This window comes from Enhydra lutris, unplaced genomic scaffold (genome assembly GCF_002288905.1).
Source record: "Enhydra lutris kenyoni isolate GAN:26980312 unplaced genomic scaffold, ASM228890v2 scaffoldscaffold113, whole genome shotgun sequence".
Classification (NCBI taxonomy): Eukaryota; Metazoa; Chordata; class Mammalia; order Carnivora; family Mustelidae; genus Enhydra; species Enhydra lutris.
The window spans coordinates 430127-447065 of record NW_019154197.1 but is presented as its reverse complement, the minus strand read 5'-3'; the positions used below and the strand labels follow the sequence as shown (position 1 = coordinate 447065).

At 38.5% G+C, this 16939-nt stretch overlaps 1 protein-coding gene across 1 annotated transcript in view; it reads right to left on the bottom strand.

The window, feature by feature from the left end:
- The window catches only part of LOC111139699 (glutamate decarboxylase 2), a 71970-nt gene that overhangs the window by 30095 nt on the left and 24936 nt on the right, over positions 1 to 16939 (bottom strand). The gene's annotated exons all lie outside the window — the stretch shown is intronic.

Below are 16939 nucleotides of genomic sequence, written 5' to 3'. Positions count from 1 at the left end.
TTTTTTAAACATAGATTGTGATACAGGGATGGTAAAGGGAACTCATGGACACAAGCCAATTTTCAAACTGCCCAGACTGTGTGGTAACTTGAAAATTTCAAGGACTAACTGGGGAAGACTGTTACAGGAATTGTGGAGCAGCGGGGAAACTTACGAGAGAGATCTCCTGGGGAGAAAGCTCTGTGTGTCTGCACATGGCTGCTGCCCATGTGGGTAACCTACTCTAGGACATGACCAGAAGACAGACTAGCAAACTCAAATCCAAACCGACCATTCCGGAAGTACTTGTATTATGAAACCAAACCCTCTGCCAAAAATTTTTACCATAATTAGAAACACTAAGCTTCTTTGGTCCCTTTAATATGGAGTTTGATTTGGAAAAAAGAATTTTAACTTTAACAGATAACCACAGATAACTTTAACAGATAACAGATAACCACATTTTACTCTTTTAAGATTTGTTTTCCAATACACACGATGGGATCACCCAGCATTACAGCCAGGATAGAGGAATAGGACATTTTGGGTGACTTTTGTATCTAATTCCAGCAATTTTTAAAAAATTACTTTCTCCAAACACATTTAATTCACACAGACACACACACACACACACACACACACACTCACTCACTATACAACAATCCAAGTGATGTGCAACCGAGGAGGCCAGCTGTGATGTGGTAAGGAGCTACTTTCGTTTTCACACAAACCCCCCAGATCGCTGTCATTGGGGGCCAGCATTGAAGCTCACAGGGAAGTATGTGACCAAGGAAAGTGTCTACGGGCAAGAAGAAGTGCTGGCCATTTCTCATCACTGCCTCAACTTCCCCAAACTGCCATTCCACCTTCCTGAACACACTGGTAGAGAAAAGAGGGGGATTGTGATAAAAAGTTTAATTCCCCCTGTAAGAAAGCATACTTGGCTTATTCTAAATAACTTCTGAGTCAGGGAGGAAATCAGAACTGCAATTACAGAACATTAAAAATTAATGACATGGGAATACCACATGTGAAAATATGAGAAGCACCCTAAATCATCTTCAGAGGAATACGAATAGCCTGATGGGCTTTTAAAGTTAAATAACAGAGAATAAAAATAACTAAATATTTAACCCAAGAAGCTAGGAAAATGAAAACAAACAGTATAGACAGAGAGAATGAATGAATTTTTCAATGAATTAGAAACTTTATTATGTAGACTAATTTAATAAATTCAGAAGCTGGTATATTGAAAATATCAGTGAATAGACAAATATCTGATTGGTTCAGTAAAGAGAGAAAATGTAACATTTGAAATAAGAGAGGAGGTTATGGAAAAGATATTTTAGTATTATAAAACTTTCTATATAGAGATTTGTGCTAATCTTAAAATTTTTGAGGAAATAGATAATTTTCCCCTACTAAAATGTAAATTAAAAGAAGTGATTCAAGAATATATAGAAAATTTGATGCATGCCTGGGTGGCTCAGTGGGTTGAAGCCTTTGCCTTCTGCTCAGGTCATGATCCCAGAGTCCTGGGATTGAGCCCCATATCGGGCTCTCTGCTCAGCGGGGAGCCTGCTTCCTCCTCTCTCTCTCTCTGCCTGCCTCTCCGCCTACTTGTGATCTCTGTCTGTCGAATAAATAAATAAAATCTTAAAAAAAAAAAAAGAATATATAGAAAATTTGAAAAAAAAATTATAATCAAGAAGTAAGTAGGGAAAAAAGTTACCAAAAACAACCCGCCAAAATGACAGGCCCAGATGTTTTAATAGTGAATTTTAACACATTATTACTGGTGGATAATGCCCTCTAAACACTTATACAGAAGACAATGGGAAGCTGCTGGATTTATTTCTAGAAACTACCTAATTCTAAAAGCAAGATCTGTCAAAGGTAGCCCAGAAAAGCTTACCAACATATCTTATAATATAGATACATAAATCCTGACTTCGTTTTTAAAATATAATACAGAGAAAATTACAGATTAACATGGAACCAAGTAGAATTTGTTGCAAGAATACAAAGAATGGAAGGGAGATAAAATAATAACTAGTATCTGAAACTATAAATGAGTAACCTGAAATAATGTATAAAAAGAAAAACACAGATCTTTACCAAAGGATGCAAAAAAACGATTTGAATAAAGAGACACGTGTTCTTTGATGAGAAAACTCAACATTGCAAATACAGTTGATCTCTAAACATAACACAATTCCAACTGGCTCCCCACTGTTTTAGGGGAGTTTAGGGGAATGGGAATCTGAGACAACAAATCGAAAGCACAACTAATAAAGAATATTCAATTAAAAAGAGGGCAGGGGTCATATTTTTCTCTACTAGAATGTAGAACATATTATAACACTATAGTGATTAAAAGTATGGCAATTGAGCCTAAATAAGCAAATCAGTGGAACAAAAATAGAAGACTAGGAAGTGATTAAAGCATTTTGTTTGATCACACATGGTGTTGGAACAATGTTAAGCAAAAACTAAGTGGATAAAAAATAAAAAATAATTATATATCACTCAAACACCACAGATCAAAATAAATTTCAGTTAGATCAACTATTAAAATAATAATATAAAGGTTCTAGGAAAAAAGATGAATATTAGTATGTACTAAGAATGGAGAAGACTTTCTAGAAAGGACACTGGAGGTAGAAAATGTATAATTGATGATAGCTCTATCAAAAAATGGAATACTTTTATAAATACCATAAATAAAAGCGAATGATACATTTTGTAAAACATTGACAACATACATGACAAAAACGGCTTTGTGTTCTTTTTCAACTATGAATGACATAAAATGTTCAACTTTGCAAATTATTGAAAATGAAAATATAAATAATTAAAAAATGTTTCTACTCCTCAAGTTGACACAGGTCACTTAAGGTTTTAGTTTCTAGGATTAGTAAGAACATGGTGAGCAGCCACACCTTTATACTGCTTGGGAGAATTGTAAATTGGCTGGTTCTTTTCTGAAGGGCAACATGCCAGCAAGTATCCTAACTCTTAGTGCAGACTAGTCCAAGGCTCAGAAACCTATGTTTAGGAATTTATCCTAGGAAAATAATATAGGTATGTGTGCAAATATTTAGCCACACTGATACTTTAATTAGCAATTGTTTAAATAATAAAAATTCGAAGTAGCTTACATGTCTAACAACAGACTTGTTAAGTAATGTAAATTCTAAACAATAGGTTATTAAATAGTAATTAAAAATTGTACTGGAGAATTTCTAATGACATGAAAGTTGCCCAAAATATTTTATTAAGTAAAAAACAAATTTCTAATCAGTAGGTTTTATATTTAAAGACATATAATGTATTTGGAACAATATGCACCAAAGAATTATGAAAGATTATGTCTAAGTCCTCCCACTTTCCTGTTTTTCTACAATGAATATGTGCTGTTTCTGGAGAGAATTTATTATAAGAAAATAATATTGTAATTGTAAGAAAATAAGAAAAGAATGTTATGTTTGTTTTTTATAAAAAGAATGGGCTATCCCTCACCTAATACCAAATACAAAAATTAACCCAAAATGGGTCAAGACCTGAACGTAAGAGCTAAAACTATAAAACTATTAGAAGAAAGCAGAAAGCATACAGCAAAGCTTCATGACATTGGATTTGGCAATGGATATTTTCATGGACACAATGCCAAAGGAACAATCAACAAAAGGAAAAATAGACAAATTGGACTTCATAAAAATGAAAAATTCTTGTGCATTAAAAGGCACCATCAGTAGAGTAAAAAGCATCCCACAGAATGGAAGACAGTATTTACAAATTGTTGCAAAATCTGATAAAGGACTAACATCCCAAATACATAAAGCACTCCTTAAGTTCAACAACAAAAAAAAACAAACAACCCAATTCAAAGATAACCAAATGGACCTAAGAGGCACAGACAGAACATTCCATCCAACCGAAGCTGATACACATTCTTCTCAAGTGCACACAGACGTTCTCCAGAATAGATCATATGCTAGACCACAATAAAACATTTTAACAAGTTTAAGAAGACTGAAATCAACAGGATCACCCAGCATGTACATCACCTTGTACTGTCTTTTACAACCACAGTGGTATGAAACTAGAAATCAATTAACAGAAGGAATAAAAAATAATTTTACACACACACACACACACACACACACACACACACACACACACAAAATGGAATATGATGCAGCCATCAAAAAACTGAAATCTTGCTATTTGCAATGATGTGGATGGAACTAGAGGGTATTTTGCTAAGGGAAATAAGTCAATCAGAGAAAGACATTTATCATATGATCTCTCCAATATGAGGAATTTGAGAGGCAGGGCAGGGGGCTGTAGAGGGTAGGGAGGGAAAAAATGAAATAAGATGGGACCGGGGAGGGAGACAAACCATAGGAGACTCTTAATCCCAGGAAACAAATGGAGGGTTGCTGAGGGATGGGAGGGGAGAGATAGGGTGGCTGGGTTATGGACATTGGGTATGTGCTGTTAATTGTGTAAGACTGATGATTCACAGACCTGTACCCCTTAAGCAAATAATTCATTATATGTTAATAAAAAATAAAATAAAATAACCAGAAATTAACAATCAAATAAATAAATAAATAAATAATAAAAGGATTAATGCCAATCTTTCCCAAACTCTCCTAGAAAACTGAATAGTAGGAAACATTTCCAAACTCATTTTATGAGACCAGCATTACCCTCATACCAAAGCCAGGTAAGAACACTATAAGAAAAGAAAATTGTAGGCCAATATCTCTGAAGAACACAGACGCAAAATTTCTCACCAAAAACTAGCAAACCAAACTCAGCAATATATTAAAAGGATAATACACATAATCAAGTGGGATTTATCCCTGGGATGCAAGAATGGTTCGACGTCTGCACATCCATCAATTTGATGCACCACATTAACAGAATGAAGGACAGAAATCATATGATTATCTCATATGATATCAATAGATACAGAAAAAAACATTTAACAAAATTCAACATCCTTTCATGATAAAAAATTGTCAATAAATTGGGGTTAGAGGGAAAGTATCTCAACATAATGAAGGCCACATATGACAATCCCATAAGTAACATTATACTCAATGATTAAAAGCTGAAAGATTTTCTTTTAAGATTAGGAAGAAGGCAAGAGTGCCCACTCTTACCACTTCTATTCAGTATAGTACTGGAAGTCCTAGCCAGAGAAATTATGCAAGACTGAGAAAAAAAAAAAGACATTCATATTGGAAAGTAAGAAGTCAAATTGCCTGTGTTGCAGATTACATAATCTTATATATAGAAAGCCCTAAAGACTCTACAAACAAAACCTTGTTGGAACTAATAAACAAATTCAATAAAGTTTCAGGATATGAAACGAACATAAAAAAGTCAATCCCATTTATAGAAACATGAAAAAGAATCAAATACTTAGAAATAAATTTAACCAAGGAGATAAAAGATAAAAACAAATTGCCATGTGACCTGTCAATTCCACTTCTGAGTATACCCAAAGGAATGAAAAGCAAGGCTCAAAGAGATATTTGCAGACCTGTAGCCAGAGCAGCACTGTTCACAATAGCTAAAACATGGAACCAACCCCAGTGGTATAGACATACAATGAAATATTATTCAGCCCTAGAAAGGAAGGAGCTGATGACATTTGCTTCAACATGGATGAACCCTGAGGACATTATGCGAAGTGAAACAAGTCAATCAATCACAAGAAGACAAGAGAGTCAGGTGCCTAGAGTGGTTGAATTCATAGAAACACAAAGTAGAATGTGGCTGGGGGTGTTTTGAGACGAGAGAGGAGAAAGGGGGATGGGGAGCTTTTGTTGAATGGATATAAAGTTTCCATCTTACAAGATGGAAAGAGTTTTGGAGATGGATAGTGCTGATGTGCACAGCACGAATGTCCTTCATATCACTGCACAACTGTATACTTAAAAATGACTAAGATGTTAAATTTTATGTGTATTTGGCCACAATTAAAAATTCAGGGGAAAGGAGACAAAGGACCAGGCCTGACTGGTAAACACAAGAGTTCTGAGTCCAAGCCCCAATTCTTCACTTTCCAGCGAGATGATCACAGACATGTGCCTCTCTACCAGGGTTATAAATCGAACAGGGAAAGGGGAACTCACCACACTGCTTGGGACTCTTATGTACCTAGAAACTTCACAAACTGGTGCTGGCACCAGGGAAATGTGAGGGGATATACTCTTCTGTGTCTCTAATAAGTGAATTAATTAGATCAATTGTGCAAAATGCTTAGGAGTCCGCCTGGCACATAATAAACACTCACGAAGTGTCAGCTTATTTTATAATCCTTCCTGATATAGGACATAATGAAACACATACACCTCAACACTGCTGAGTTCTCTTCATCTAAACCCATAGGAAATACGACTCTCAAAGGGCTGACCCCAGTCCTGCTCAATAATTGATTCAGAGTCTCTGTGAAGTCTATCCCATTACAGTGCACTCAACAGCTCCCCAAGGGCCTGAAAGAGTTAATTAGCTTCCCTAACCGCTTTCACACTCTGGCCACAATTGAGCTAATTTAATAAGAGAGTATAATGACCCCAGATTATTTATACTTTCAATTGTTTAAATCGATTGAGTGATGAAGTGTGGTATTTAACAAGCACAAGGAAATATTATCTGACTGTAATTTATAAAGCTAAGGGATAGATTAACCTGAAAAACTAAAATTTTTACAAAAATATAAGTGTTCATTTTGTGGTATACAAGTATTAATCAAAATACCTACCAGAGATCTTGTGCTAGGTGGAATATAGGAAGGCCGGTGACTCTTCCAGTCTTCTGCCAACCAGGTATCATGTATTTTGCTCAGATTTGTTTTCTCTAAGGTTTTACAGCAATTTGGATAATTTTTTCAAAGATTTTATTTATTTGTCAGAGAGTGCAAGCACAATCAAGGGCAGAGGGAGAAGCAGGCTTCCTGCTCAGCAGAGAGCCCAATGAGGGACTGGATCCCAGGACCATGGGATCATGACCTTAACCAACTGAGCCACTCAGGCGTTCAATTTAGATAATTTAAAGGAAACCCCAAAGGGAGGAGTAAGAGATAGAAAATGGGAAGAGAGTGGCAGAGAGTGCTAGAGAGAATTAATTTCTCAAAGCACCTGTGAGTCCGTAGTGATGGTAAATACATCGCACACACGGAGTGGGGAGAGGTTTCCTTACAGTAGTAGAGTGACAGGAACGAATAGAGAAGAAATGATAGCATTAGAACATCGTATTTTACAACCATCATCACCATAATTCAGGCCAGAATCTTCCTGGTGAATGAATGTTTAGGAGGAACAGAATATTTATATAGTCTCAGAGCATCACCTATAAGATAACCCTCAAAGTAGAGAGCAGTCATTTTACAGGGGAGAAATCTGGCGGACACGATCCTAACAAAATGGTCAACGTTGACATTACTAATAATATGACAGTCCTCTTGGAGAGGTTATGACTGAGAAAGACAAGGATCACCTCCCTGGAATTCCTACCTAAAATGCGTTGCCTGAATCTAACCATGAGGAAATATGAGACAAACTCAAATTAAGACATCTTCTACAAAATAAATACATGCTTCAAAAATATCAATGTCATGAGAGATAAAGGAAGGATGAGGAAATGTTCCAGATGAAAGGAAACATGAAAACATGACATGAAAACGGAGTGTAATGTGTGGTCCTGGACTGGGAAAAACATAGCTTTAAAGAATATTATTGTGAGAATTGATGAAATCTGAATAAGGTATATTGATTAAATAATAGTCTTGTGTCAATGTCATCTGATTTTGATCATTATACTGTGATTATGTAAGTGACTAGCCTTGTTCTTAGGAAATGCACATTGAAGTTTTTTTTTTTTTTTGCACATTGAAGTCTTAAGGGGTAAAGAGTATGATGTCTGCAAGGAATTCTTAATTGGTTTAGAAAAAGCTGCTATCTATAATGCACATATAATTTGTATTTATAATATTATAATATTCATTACATTCAAGAGAGAATACTGAATAATGCACTTGGAGAGAAAAAGAACTCCAAAGATGTATATTAAAACTCAAAATGGATTAAAGACCTAAATGTGAGACCTGAAACCATAAAAATCCTAGTAGAGGCAGTAATTCCTCTGATATTGATCATAGCACCATTTTTCTAGATACGTCTCCTAAGGCAAAGGAAACAAAAACAAAATAAACCATTGGGACTATATCAAAATAAAAAAGCTTTTGCACAGAAAAGGAAACCATCAACAAAACAAAAAGACAACCTACTGAAGGGGAGAAGAAATTTACAAATGATATATCTGATAAGGGGTTGGTACCCAAAATATATAAAGATACAATTCAATACCAAAAAAAAAAAATCAAATAATCCAATTAAAAATGGGCAGAGGATCTGAACAGAAGTTTTTTCAAGGAAGACATACGGATGGCCAACAGACACATGAAAAGTTGCTCAACATCACCTATCATCAGGGAAAAGCAAGTCAAAACCACAATAAGATATCACCTTACACCAGTAAGAACAGCTAAAATCAAAATGACAAGGAGAACAAGTGTGGGTGATGATTGGTGAGAAAGGAACCCTCATTCACTGTTGGTGGGAATGCAAACTGGGGCGGTCATTGTGAGAAATAGTATGGAGGTTCCTCCAAAAATTAAAAAGAGAAATACCACATGATCCAATAATTCCACTACTAGGTATTTACCCAAAGAAAATGAAAACACTAATTTGAAAAGATACACGCACCCCTGTGTTTATTGTAACATTATTTACAATAGTCAAGATATGGAAGTAGACTAAGTGGCCATTAATAGACAAATGGATAAGGAAAATGTGGCGTGTGTGTATCTATATACACACACATATACATATGTGTATATATATGTATACACACACATACATACATATATACAAAATAGGAAAAAACAGAAATTGGAAAAAAAAAAGTTGGGATATGTTAATGTCTAAGAACCTTTCCAACCCTGAGGGTTTCTGAATTGAAATCCATTCACAGCTTCAGTCTGGTGTAAGCCCAGGGCTTTGCCCCTCCCTCACTCACAGGTCCCTAACCTCTCCCCAGACCTTCCAGAACCACTCCTGCTTTCTCCCCTTGTTTTCTTCCAGCTGTATAATGTAAGACAACTGCACAATTCTTGTGAGCTCTTCAGAGAAAGATTCTACACAATTTTAGCAAAAGCAATAAGGAACTCCCAAGAGAAATTAAACTTCTGCTATGTATTTTATTCCTTCTTTTCATATAATTCATATTTCCTGTCTAGCAGGTCCTCCGTCTCACAGTTAAATATGCCTTAAGCACCCTCCTTAAAACAACGAAACCAAAAACCATCCTGAATTCAACACCCCTCCAACTTCTAACCTCCCCAGTTCCCGTCAGGGCTCCACCTTTAGAGAAGGGGTCTGTATCTGCTCTCCCCGCACATCCCTCCCTCCCAACTCCCGCCTACCCTTCACCAGCTGCAAACTGCCTTCTGCCTTCACCCCTCTACTGAAGCTACTTTTACCAACTCACCAGCCACCTCCTGATAAGTAAAGCTGATGGGCAGTTGTTGATCCTTATTTCATCTGTTGGTAGTATTTGATGCCATTAACCACTTCTAGAAAGATTCTCAAGCCCTCATGCCCCAGTTCCTCATCCTCCTCCAAGGACTCTGGCTATTCCTTCTCAGTCCCCACTGAGGGCTCCTCTGACTCAGTCTGTCCCTGAAATGTGGATGCTCCCTAGAATTCTGTAGTAGGCCTACTCTATCTGGCTTCCAGGGCATAACTTCAGAGCCTTGGGCTCATATTTCTGCATGCCTATGTGACACCCCCATTTGGATGCCTCATAAGTTCTTCAAACGCAACATCTTCAAATCTGAACTCTTCACTTTGGCCAGGGTTCCCTGTCTCAGAGAACAGCAAGCCTGGCATTCATCCTTGACTCTTCTCTCAACCTGCACACTTATCTGTCAATAATTCCTAGAAATTCCAGCACTCATCTACATCAGGCCAGCCCACCATTCAGCACCTACTTATATTACTACCACAGCCACCAACTTCCAGCCTCCAACCTATACTTCACTCTGCATTTAAGATGATCTTTCTAATGCCAAAACAGGCATTTAAAATGATCTTTCTAATGCCAAAATATGATGTCACTTTGCTGCTCAGAACTTTTCAGGGGCATCTCACGTCTTCAAATCTACAGTTCAAACAGCTTAGGATGGTTCATAATGTCCTTCATGACAAGGTCATTCTGACCACTTCCCCCAAGAACTTCTTTTCAGTCCTTTGGGTAAGCCAACATCCCTCACATCCATGGCTTAGAATGTGCCATGACCTCTGCCTGGAACATTCTGTCCTTGTCATCTGGCTAATTCCCATCATGATCCCTCTGGATGTAGAATTAGATATGTATCAATAGCAGCCTGTACTCTGCCTCTCACGACACATACCTTTCTCAGGTGTTACCACTTGTTTCAAAGTCTGCCTCTGCACACTGGACTAAGTTTTGCAGTATCTGTGACCATGTCCACCTTGTTCACCACTGTGTTCACTGTATGTCACTCAGAGGGCTCCCATTTGCATCATATGGGAACTCCATATTCTTACAAATTATCATTCCTAGAAGTTTTCTCCTCTCCTCTGTCTGAACCTTTAGGAAACATCTTTTTGCTTAGTGGCCCTATCCAATTCTGAAATACCACTCAGCGTCTTCCACAAATATTTATTTTCCTTAGGTATTAACTCACACCATCAATGCAGCATTAACTTGGATTCCACTAATTCAAAATTTGCAACTATTAGACCCGATGATACTTTAAAAAAATTTTTTTAAAGATTTTATTTATTTATTTGACAGAGACAGCAAGAGAGGGAACACAAGCAGGGGAGTGGGAGAGGGAGAAGCAGGATTTCCACAGAGCAGGGGAGCCTGATGTAGGGCTCGATCCCGGGACCCCGGGATCATGACCTGAGCTGAAGCCAGATGCTTAACAACTGAGCCACCCAGGCGCCCCTAGACCCAGTGATACCTGAATAAAAATTCATCAATCCCATTACTGTGAAGATTCAACTTTTTGCTTCTAAGGAAAAAAAAAAAACTCTTACACTAGAACTTATGAAGTTGAAGATTCATTTAGCACGTTATCCTCTTCTGAATTTAATAATTAATTTTCACAAAAATAGGGCATTCTCTTTAGTTATGATACTTCACATTCATATGTAAGCCATGGTGCAATGAGATTTTCCATTGTCATATTTTATTTATTAGAGTAATAATAAATTTAATATGCCTCTTGGGGTGCCTGGGTGGCTCAGTGGGTTAAGCTGCTGCCTTCGGCTCAGGTCATGATCTCGGGGTTCCAGGATCGAGCCCCACATTGGGCTCTCTGCTCAGCAGGGAGCCTGCTTCCCCCCACCCCCTGCCTGCCTCTCTGCCTACTTGTGATCTCTCTCTCTCTCTGTCAAATAAATAAATAAAATCTTTAAAAAAAATTTAATATGCCTCTTGATTTTCAACTTTGAAAGAATCTTTTCCATGAAGATTTATTATACATTTTTCTTTCTTTAACTGAGTATCATGTTTCACTTTGAATGGTTAATCAAACTGAACCCCTGTAATGACTAATTAAGAGATAGTACCTTGCAGTATTTTCTTCCATATGTGGCATTGGACTAGAAGACTATACTTCTTCACTAGGACATTTTCCTTCATTATTAGCTTCCTACTGAGTCAACTGTCTGTAGAACAAAATAAAACCTATCACCCAGACTAATGGTTTATAGTTTATAGATAGGTTTATAGATAAATAAAATAGGTTATAGATAGATAAAACCTATCACCCAGACAGACTAATAGGCAGAGTCAGAAAGAGTTACTAAGAAATGAATGTCTTTCAACTGACAGAATGGGAGAAGATATTTGCAAACAACATATCTGATAAAGGGCTAGTATCCAAAATCTATAAAGAACTTATCTAACTCAACACCCAAAGAACAAATAACCCATTCAAGAACTGGGCAGAGGACATGAACAGACATTTCTGCACAGAAGACATCCAGATGGCCAACAGACACATGAAAAAGTGCTCCACATCACTCACCATCAGGGAAATACAAATCAAAATGACAATGAGATACCACCTCACACCAGTCAGATTGGCTAAAATTAACAAGTCAGGGAATGACAGATGCTGGTGACAATGCAGAGAAAGGGGAACCCTCCTACACTGTTGGTGGGAGTGCAAGCTGGTGCAACCACTCTGGAAAACAGCATTGAGGTTCCTCAAAAAGTTGAAAATAGAGCTACGCTATGACCCAGCAATCGCACTACTGGGTATTTACCCTAAAGATACAAATGTAGTGATCCAAAGGGGAACATGCACTCGAATGTTTATAGCAGCAATGTCCACAATAGCCAAACTATGGAAAGAACCTAGATGTCCATCAACAGATGAATGGATAAAGAAGATGTGGTATATATATACAATGGAATACTATGCAGCCATCAAAAGAAATGAAATCTTGCTATTTGTGATGACATGGATGGAACTAGAGGGTATTATGCTTAGCAAAATAAGTCAATCAGAGAAAGGCAATGATCATATGATCTCCCTGATATGAGGAAGTTGAGAGGCAATGTGGGGGGTTTGGGGGAAGGAAAGGAATAAATGAAACAGGATGGGATTGAAAGGGAGACAAACCATAAGAGACTCTTAATCTCACAAAACAAACTGAGGGTTGCTGGGAAGAGGGGGATAGGGAGAGGGTGGTTGGGTTATGGACATTGGGGAAGGTATGTGCTATGGTGAGTGCTGTGAAGTGTAAACCTGGCAATTCACAGACCTGTACCCTTAGGGCTAATAATATATTATATGTTAATAAAAAAAAAAGAAATGAATGTTTTTGAGAGCAGGTCCAGGTTTATGTTTATAAAACCTGGATGAACTTTGCAAAGTACATTAGGAGAAATGAGAAGGCAGATATGCCCTTTGTCAGCCTCAAGGGATTTTCTGACCCACACATCTAACTTTCACAAGGACATGATTAATAAAAACAAAATGGCTGCCAAGCATGCTTTAACTGATTCTGACTGGAATGGTGGCTACAGATGACTATCCAAAGCCTGCTCCTTGGCCCCTGACCTGAAATACTTCAATTTCACTTAAGCTATTAGGCCAGACTCTCAGTGTTAAACCTAGTCTAGAGAGATGATGTGAATTATCAACACAGAATTAAAGACTACATGTAGCTACCAATACAGCTTTAATTTTTCCCCCAACATGCTTTCATACAATACTGCTGGGAGAATAAATTGGTGAAACATTTTGAAAGCCAATATGGCCTGATGTATCACTTTCCTTAATAATACTCATATAATTTAAGTTAGCAATTATACTAAGAAATAATGCTAAATGGAGAAGCCTGGGCACACATGTTCAATGAAAGATGGAAGGATTATTTATAATAGCAACACCAGAAACAGGGAAATGAATTGGGGGGGAGTAATACTTTGTGTTTGCTTTCTACTACTTCATATCATTTTTAGTATTTTACACTTGTGAACACATTTAATCTTTGTAACAACCCTATGAAACAGGGCCCTTACTTTTTCCTTTTTTCAGATAAGAAAATATGAGAAGCACAGAGGGATTTACCCAAGCTAGCACTGGAGCTGAGACAGGAAGGGAGAGGGGGGTCAAAGAGTCCAGCTCTGGAAACTGCCCTGCAACGCACTATCATGCTTTCTCATAGGTTTTGTAGTAGAGTGTGTTTGCAATAACGTGGGAAAATACTTATCATGTCTAGTTAGAAAAAGAAACATGGTCACAAATATGTAAATTAAAATAGGAAAAGAAAAAAACCCAAACCTCTATGCTTGGAAAAAGAGTTTCAAGATTTAGACACCGTCTGGTGCTACTGATTATCTTTGGATGGTGGAAAGACAATTTTTCCCTGTAATTTTGTATTTTTTAAAGGCATGTATTGCTGTTTAGATGGTAAAAATGATCATTATTCCTCTTTAAAACCTCTCATGTGCTTCTTGCTCCCAGGTCTGAACTGTGCAGGTCCATTTACACACAGATACTATTTTTTAAAGATTTTTAAATTTTTGAGTAACCCCCCTGTGGGGCTCAAACTCACAGCCTTGAGATCAAGAGTCACCTGCTCCACCAACGGAGCCCCCCCCAACACATGGCTATTTTTTTGATAAATACAATACAATACAGTAAATATATTTCCTTTATGACTTTGTTAATAACATTTCTTTTCTCTAGCTTACTTTATTGTAACAATATAGTATGTAATATATATAACATACAAAATATGTGTTAATTGACTGGTTATGTCATCAGTAAAGCTTCTGGTCAACAGTAGGCTCTTAGTAGTTTAGTTTTGGAGGAGTCAAAGGTTATATGTGAATTTTTGATTGCAAGGGGTGGGGGTGTTAGTGCCCCTGACCCCCCACGTTTTCAACTGTACTTCCTTCCTCCTTGCTTCACTTTGTACTTCCATTGCAATTTTTTTCCCCCTCCTGGGCCTTATTTCTCCCCTCTTTTATTTCTTTTTCATTTTGCTCTTTCTTCTTCCTCCTGTATTGTTCTCTCCTCCCTTCCCCATCCCACAAGGCTCATGACCAGAAGGGGGAAAAGCCCCCATAGCCCTAGGTGCCTGGTAGTCCCTTCCCTGTGTCCCCTCCCAACGGATGTATGTGGCAGGGTAGGGCGGGGGGTGGGGAGGATTTGCAGGGGAAAGTGAGGTATTTTATGAAAAACAAAAACAAAAACAAAAACAAACAGTCATTGTTTTAACATTGTGTTTTAGTGTTTTTACTGGCTTCTGAAACTGGTGACATAAAATTCTTTGACCTAAAAATTTCAGGTGACATGGCTAGCCACTTATTTTAGACCCCACCGGTTTCCCCGTATGCTCTGCTTTCTGCTCCTTTCTCTGCTATTGGTGAACAACAGACATCTTTCGGCATCTGTTCCTGGCAGCCTCATCTGCGTTCCCTGTTCCTGCAACTTTTTTGCTTTTCCTTCTTGCCTTTCCTTCTTTCAGGCCTGCACTTCTCTTTGGAGCACACTTCTGCCCTCAGACCATCCGTAGTCCTGAGGCCGGCCTCTGGTTCCCAGGAATGCCTGGCTGCCTGGTTTGGTGGGCTCATCCCAAGCCCTCTTGCACCGTTACAACCTGATTCTCACAGGAGTAGAAGCAGTGACATTGATGCCTCGAGGAGTGGCGTGAGGAGTACCCTCTGTTCTCCCAGGTCATCCCTCACCCACTGGGGTTCAAGGTCAAGAACACCTGCTAACCAGACTAGATTAGAAGATGGAGTAGGTCAGCTAACAGGGCCTGTCTAGACCATCCTTCCCTGAATTCTAGGCTCCATATAAGAGTTGGCTACAGATTAAGAACAAATATTAAAGTCATCTAAACCTTTATTCCCTGTTAATTTTTGCAGCCGTGCCAGTTTTCTTCTTGAATCTCAGTTCTTAAGTATCTGAGAGTACTGGTCTTAAAAAATCTTTAAAAAATCTTGGAAAAGTCTTAAAAAATAACCAGTTCCAGGGCGCCTGGGTGGCTCAGGGGTTAAGTGTCTGCCTTCGGCTCAGGGATGGCTCAGGTCAGGATCCCAAGGTCCTGGGATCCGAGTCCCACATAAGGCTCCCTGCTCAGTGGGAAGCCTTCGTCTCCCTCTCCCACTCCCACTGCTTCTCTTCCTTTTCTGTGTCTCTCTTTGTCAAATAAATAAATAAAATATTAAAAAAAAAATCCACAAGCAGTTCCTTCTTCAAAATGTCCCAGCCTTGCTCCAATTTTTCTAATCTGCCATCTGTCTTAATGCTAAAGCCTCACAGCCGGCCTCACTGACCCAGGTCTCTCTTTGCCTTGCTTCCTGAAGGATGGTTTCCATCATGCCCTTCTCGGATAAAAAAAAATGCTTTCAGGTGACCTTGATTACTGATCCATCAAACTCAAGTGCTAAGTTTAGCCTCCTCCTACCACAACAAGGAAAAATAAAACATCCCTCTTTCTTTCTGATTGTGAAAGTAGCACGTGTTCATTGCAAACAACCAAATCAGATCAGGCAAGACATAAAAGTGTGGACGAGAAAATGGCAATCCCTTGTAATTTTCCCTGCCGGAGAGAGATGCATCCTTAACCGTGTGTTTTGTTGAGCCTTCAACATCCCACATGGCCCACCAGGCTTGCCATGGCTCTTCCTCCTGGACACCCCTGGTCATACCGCTTTCCTCGCTGGAGCCCCACAAGCTCACTCCTACTTCTGGGGCTTTGCTTGTGGGATTCAGCCCTCTGTGATGGCGCCCATACTTCCCCTCCATCCATTCAGTTCATCCCTCACTTTGAAAACCCTTTGAAAACACAAGTCTTGCTTGTTGTGCGGAGCCTTCCAAGCTCTAGCAATCTACACAAGAGGTGTTCTGTGCCACAGGATTCAACCCTGTAACTGTGTCCTTCGGGTGCCACCCCATCTCCCTTAGATCACAGACTGTCAGGGAAACGGGATGATGCCTTATGCTTTTCTGGAACCTAAAGACATGGTGGGCAAACATAAAATCTGCCTAATAAATACATATAAAAAACAGATGGCTAATTGAGTAGCTTCCTTCTAATTTGGTGAAATTGCTTACTCAATTCTTTAGAGATTAAATTAATTCTTTATCAGTTCTAGTGAAGATTTACATGGATATTCTAGAAATGCTTTTTAATCCTACACCTATTTCCAGACTACCTATGAGGTTTGGGCACCCAGTAAGGCAGGGATTTTCCCTAGGAGAGCTCTTTGGTTCCGGCACGAAGTGGATGAGTTTCTGGGGGCATCATTTACTTCCTGTTTACTAAACTGTCCCCACTCCTGTAATCGGTCCATCCATCTCACACCATCCACGGCG